Source organism: Lepisosteus platostomus, chromosome 17 (assembly GCF_059453375.1).
Source record: "Lepisosteus platostomus isolate fLepPlt1 chromosome 17, fLepPlt1.hap1, whole genome shotgun sequence".
Lineage (NCBI taxonomy): Eukaryota > Metazoa > Chordata > Actinopteri > Semionotiformes > Lepisosteidae > Lepisosteus > Lepisosteus platostomus.
The window spans coordinates 13,615,547-13,622,626 of record NC_142627.1 but is presented as its reverse complement, the minus strand read 5'-3'; positions in this window follow the sequence as shown (position 1 = coordinate 13,622,626).

Genomic DNA, 7,080 nt, shown 5'->3' with positions numbered 1-7,080 from the left:
TGGAATTGTTTATAGAATTCTTCCCATGCTGAGGATGTACTTTTTTTCCCCTCGGTTGACTTCTTGCACGTTCTGCCTATTATATGTACTGTTTGCAGACAATCCCTTTAACTTTGCTGTTATCGGATTCAGTTTTCTGGTTTATAAATGCTAAAACCCTTAATTGCAAAATTAACTGCTTTTCACTGAACATCAGTCTAACTCAACTTCTAAAGGAGTTTAGATGATCCCTAATCTGCATTCCAGTCCTGTAGATTGCGGAGGTCTACTGTATATATTATGCATTTATTTTTTCCAGTTGCAAAATCTATACTATTTGTGCAACATAGCAGAAATGTACTGTCAATGTTGTACTTGGACAGCAATGAACAAATTTAATAAATGGGGACCAAGTGAACAATCATTAGCTGCTAATTGCATTTTGAAGAGATAGGTTGTAAAAACAACTGAAAATATGTGAAGAATCACAATCCCCACTGTACTTTTTGGCATTTTTGTTAACACCTCTATGAGGGGAAGATAACGGTTTTAGGTCTCATAAAGCAGTGCCTTCCACTTTTGTGGCCGGCCGAGAACATAATTTCACAATCATTCTGAAAAAACTTCCTTTCTTCTCAAGAACAGTGAAGTGGAGCTGCCACAGGAGGGCAGTAGTAAATTGTAGATTAATGTGACTACAATGAATATTCGTTAATATTTTAAGCTTATGCTTTGCGTGTCTGGACAGGTACTTGTTAAGGTGAGAACATAACTTGAGAAAATGTGACTACAGTGATCATATCTTCTGCCACATAATGGAGTGAGTTTCCCATAAGGTAAACAAGATGGCATATTTTCTAAATCTAGAAATACCAAAAAAATGTCTTTAACCCTATGTAGAGTTCCATTTCAGAGAAATCTGGAATAATGCAGAAAGATACTTAATGGGAAATCCTGACAAGAACAGAAGTATGCATTACTTTTTTTCAGGCAGATGCAGATGATGTTAAAGCTTAACCACAGCATCACATAAAATTTAACAGTCCAATTGAAAGTGGCCTTCATGTAACTTCTATATTGTTTGAAGGATGCAGATGTAACTGGTAAATATACTTTATAGCAACACAATGGGGCATTAGGTATTGGAATAAAAGAAACTAGCATTTCAACAGGGCATTATGAACTTCAGGCATTTTTAATGAGGGACTTGGAAAATTACATATCTGATTACTTGACAAAATTGGTTAATAGGTTTTTAACCTATCCTTTTCCCTTCTGGAGCCCCTCATCATATGGCCAATGTTGTATTTTGTACATTATTTTTCACTTGACCTTGGTCTAGACAATGTGCTGTATCTGTATTTTTCTCTTCCTGTTAAACAGATTTGGGAATTGAACAAAACCGTTGTTCCTCTTCCTTTTACAAAAACAGCAGTTGCAGACTTCCGACAGCCAACTGGAAATTGCAGATTGCTGTAAGTTGAGCAATGCATTCTTTCAGAGTTCCTGCACAAAAGAATGTGTGAGCAGGTATATTGTGATCTGCATGATAACTTGTGTATCACTGGGAGTACAGACAACAAGACAAAGAAGCCTGGCACAGATCAGTGGAGGATCCTGTAATACCTGAGTTCTGGGACTTTATGTTGCTCTCAGAGGAAATCATACCGAGCTTATAACTGACTTGTTGATTCAGGAGTAAAATAAAAGCTCAGCGCACACAGAATGGCTTTAACCAAATCTTTTAGAAAAATATCGAATGGTGTGAAAGGATTCTTTAAATGAGAATGCATTATTATAGTTATTGTGATAATTGTTAATTCTACACACACCACTTCACACTGCGTTAGACAGACTTTAAAGTTCCCAGATCCGCACTGAGATTATCTTTGCTTCATTAACAGAGCTCAGTGCTCAATTGTTTTAGTGTGTTATAATTATTTCCATGTTTATCTGTAGCACATAGGCTGCCAAGAAGTTTACTGCTCATGTGCAATGAAGAGCTTTGGTTATTAATCATCTGGAAAACTTTAATGAAGAAAAGAACAGGATTGTAGTCAGAGAGCAATCACCTGTAGTGATGGTAGAAAAGCAAGTGTGTTTTAGCATTATCAGTAAGATAATACCCACTCACAAGCAGCACATTCATTGCTGTGATTTTGAAGTTATATTTTTCCATTTGCTGGCAAATTTAAAGAGGTGCAGAAAACCCATTAAAAAATAGACTGTTAGCTTAACATTTTCAATGCCACCCAAGACAAGTTGCAGGTTCATTTCATAAGAGACAGTTTAGCAAACTACTTAAAGAGCCCTCATAACCAAGAAAGGAAGAAATAAAAAAAATGTTTGACTAATTAAACATAATTTTTTAAAGTTCTGACATTTTGTGAGGAAGATCTTCCAGTCTATCGGAGTGGAAAACCCAAAGCAAAACAGAGGTGTTTTCAGATTTCTGTCTCCCAAGTGCGGCGTGCATACACATCTTCTCAAGCTTCTCCTTTAATGAAATGCACTACTGCATTGTCCTCACATGACCAGACGTGTATGGCATCTCATCAGTGACGTGGTGATCATTCAGCCCTCTGAGCCTTCCCTTCATGTACAATAATGTGAAACAAGACAGGTGGTGCTGAATTCCTTCCAGGAATTCAGATGGAATGGGTGTAGAGATACTTATTTTGAGTTGTTAATTATTATTGTTGTGATGATTTACAGTAGCTCTTTTCATCCCACTTTTTCTAGAGTGGACACTGCCTTCAAACTGAAAGCCTTCAGTTTCAAAAGGTGCCTTGAGATCTTCACTGACCAAGTAGTCGGGACCAGCTGGTCCTCTTGTGGGAGCAGGTTATTGAAAACCTTATGGGTACATTTCTTCTGCTGATCTCTTCCGTGGAAGTGAATGCACGTTGTGAAAACACATATTTTGAAGCCCAAATTCCCTCTGATGTGTATATATGATATACAGTAGAGTGTGAGGGTTTCAGAGCTACAGATCTTTAATAGACATTTGTATGGACCAGAAATACTGTGCAGCACTCTGCTGAACATTGCAGCACAGCCTGAAGATTTCAAACAATAATTTTTAAATGTTTTTCAGATGAAAGGGCAAGTGAGGCAGCAAACAAAGACATCCTGTGAATGGCACTAAATCTGTGGTTGGAAAAATGCCTATAAACTCTCTTTAGATAAATGACACATGATTTCATATGTTATAGAATTATATTTGTTATGAATTTTCTAAATGGGATAACTAAAACTAACATACTGTAGCTGCAATACAACAATTTATATAAAGGTTATATTTGGGAGCCTACAGTATGTGGTTCAAGACAAATAGCACCTTCGGTAATGTTGTCCTGTTCAGGGTCATTCTACTAGGGCCTCACTACTTAATAATGTTAATATTGTAAAATCCTGGGTTCGGTAAAATGTTTCAGGCATTCAGGTGAAGGACAACAGAGCTTTCACTGGCCGATTATCAAACTTTATTGGTAAAACAAAAAAAATTAAACTAGCCGATCAAGCAAGAAGAAGACAAAGAATCAAAATAACAGACACAGCGCGAGCCTGCATTCTCTCCTCAACTGTCCACACCACACTTTTCCCTGGGTCAGAGATTAAATAAAACATCACTCACACGAAAGAAATTACCACACACTGAACACTGAATATTACACCAAATATGTCTCACAATATCATTTCTTCAATTTCAGGTTTTTGTAAATCAAATAATGCATACTAGGAAGCTTGTCAATATTTCAGTCACTCCTAGAATTAGAACTATTGACTTTCCCGGTTGATGAACAGCTACTCTATATGTCAAGGCCATATTTCTAATGCTTATCGATTAGTCCAGTTTAGGACTAAAACAGTCATTTTCTGTTGCCTCACAAGACTAGAACAGAATTTCATGCACACATCAGTTGCGTAGGAATTTTTGTATAAGTGCTGTATACAGTATATACTACATAATGAGAAACATGAAAAAAGCAACCATTTATATTAGTTCAAGTACTCATTTGTTTCTCTCTCTTTGCACGTTTGATGGTACATTTGCAAAGACACGTTATTGTTGTTTGTTAATATAGTGTTTCACTATAAATTCAATCATTCCAAATAAAATACTAATCAATCAACTGCAGCCCTATGTACAGTATATAGGTACAGTTTTTAGTAAGGGCACCAGGTCAGAAACATCAGCTTCAACATCATTGCTAAGTGGTTTGTTTCATAATCTCACAATCTTCTGTGTAAAGAAGTTCCTCCTGGTCTCGGTTTAAACGTCTTCATGTTTCTGAAACTCTGGTTCATATTTCATTATGGATCTTGAAGAAGCTCACTTTTGAGAATATTTCTGAAGATTTAAATAAGGTTTCCTTCAATGAGATGCTCTCTGTTCAAGACAAAAACGATGAATCTGTTTTATTCTGCAAGTGCAGGATATTCTACTTTAAATAGCTGGCTATAAACTTTTTTTCTCTTCACTTTTGTATCAAGTTACATCCTTTACAGAAAAGCTGACCATGTACTTCCCTTTGAGTAAACAGCAGCTAGTGACTCTTGTCAGAGTCTAACATGGCCTTGTTTATACTGATCCAAATTGACTTGGATATGCAGACAATGGGCATTTCCAGAAGCTCCAGTATCCACTAGGTGTCAGTACAGCGAGATCATAAACTCCAGCCTTTGCAGCAGCCAGTAATACAGCAGCAATCAATTTACAACTTCCAGTAACTGCAATTGAAGCAACTGTGATTGGTCCCATATTGCAAGATATTGTGCAATGCTGCAGTTAACGTTCATATGAGTCTCTATTTTTTCTGCTTCAGTACATTTGTATTGTGCAGCATTTCCTCAGTAGCGCTGTTCTAGGTGGCTATACTTACTACTTGTTCTGTCATGATTTCTCGGAGTCTATATCATAGTTTACTATACCACTATAAGCTTTACCATATTTTTCTTAAGGCTTTACTGTGATCTATCATACTTTCTGAATTGCACATCTACATCACACTGGGAAATGCAGAACAATGCAGCTAGTTACACAGGGTCTGTGTTGATTAACCAGCATCCTTTCTGCTCTGCCATTACCAGTGAAGCGCGTGCAGAGTACAGAAACAGTCTCAGTAGGTTAAGGAATGGGATACGTCTCTCCTGAACAAAAAGAAATAGTACACATTTCTGAACAGCTGACAATTCATGTAACAAAAAGTATACCACAGGTTCCTTCCAACTTAAAACAGTTTAAGTAAAAACATTTAGAAAAAAATGAATAAGTGAAGTGCACATGGTAATAAATATTAAAATAAATGCGAGTGCCCTTTATCATAACACATTCTTGTTATTTTCTACTATTAACTTTTCATACTCAGAGTGTGCTGGTCAGGCCATTTATATTTTCATCCGATTACAGTATTGGAATATAGAATCCATTTAAAGACGTTAAAATCAATTGGTTCCACCATTAAATAAGGATTTTTGATTATCGATCTTTTTCAGCTCTTTTTCATACTCACAGAAAGATTGCTCCAAGTTTAAGTTATAACCTAATTAGCAAAATGCTCAACAAATAATCCTTGAGCTATAATAGAAAACAATGTCAGCAACAAGTATAACCACATACAAGTTTAATTTAGATTGCTGCAACAGGACACAAAATAAAAATGAAACTGCACTTACCAAGCATAGCGAACAGCCAGTATGCACAAAATTACAAGGATTGTAAAAGGGAAATGTAGGCACAACAAAAGTTTTTTTTAAATGTTTTTTCATAACATATGAATAAATGTTAACCTACACTTATTCTATATAACTTACATTATACAGAATATCCTAAAGTGATCAACATCACCTACTGTTTACATCTACTATATATATCTATATACATGTTGGGGTGGTGGTGGTTGAGTCAGTATCAGCTCATGTCGGGTTTTTATCCCTGTGTACATTTCTACCATCACTATCCATAGAGTTTTCATTACAAGATACGGAAGTAGTTTGCCAGGCATTTATTCCGTGCAGATACCACCTCCCCACACTGCTGCTGCCCAGTATGGGTTATTAGAGAGCCTTGCGCTCAGCCCGGGACACAAACCCATTACCCCGAGATTATGAGTCTCATGCTCTACCAACAGAGCTAGTCGGGGCTATATATATACATGTAGTACGATTGATTTTTTTATCAGGAATGTAACACTAAACAAAAATCAATATAAAATTAGGCCTGTTGTATTTTGGAGCATTCAGGATATGAATGTATTTGCACTAGGATCTGGTACTTTGCATAAATAAACAGCTTCATCTGAAAATCCTGCATCCTTGTTCCTAATACTGCATGGGATTTCCACTGCCTCATTTTAAGAGGCCAATAACCTCTCATTTAATAAGTCTGGCTCTTCCTTGAGGTTACATCACATGCTTCATTTTTTAGATTTAGTCAGATCCATTTTAATGAAAAGCAGGAAGGGATGGTAAATGAGTTGGCATATTGCGCATTACTTATTCAGAATTACTCCTGACTTCTTGGCTTGTGGATTGTAGAAGATGTGAAGCCCCATAACTGATTATGTTCTAAATGTCAACTACCTAAATGGATGAACCACAAAGACAACAGAACTTACTCGACAGGGTTCAAAATACAAACCCTGTGATAGAGAAAACAATATAAATTTGTGAAAAAATAACATTTTTGGTACAAATTTCAACTCGCCTGCATTTCAATATAGGCAGATGTAGGTCTGTTGAGGAAGCAGATTCCAAATCAGCGACCTGAGAGATGGAGACACAGGTGATAGCTGTACTGGGTGCAACTTTTAAATACATTTTAAAAACAATCAAGCAACTTCTCTATAATACAGTTTAATAAGAAATTTAGTTCAGTTGAGTTCATTTCCTGTAAATGAGCTGGGTTTTTTTTTTTGCTGGTAGTCTGCGCAATCACAAGATACTTTCGGTGGTGATAGCGCCACGGGTTTTGAGTTACAGGATGCGATCCAAAACGTATCACCTCGATAGCTGCCTGGTCCATTAATAAACAAACCTATTATTAATAATGTTATTAATAGTATTCTCTTCTGCTTCTCGTCTTGGATTGAAGCTTAC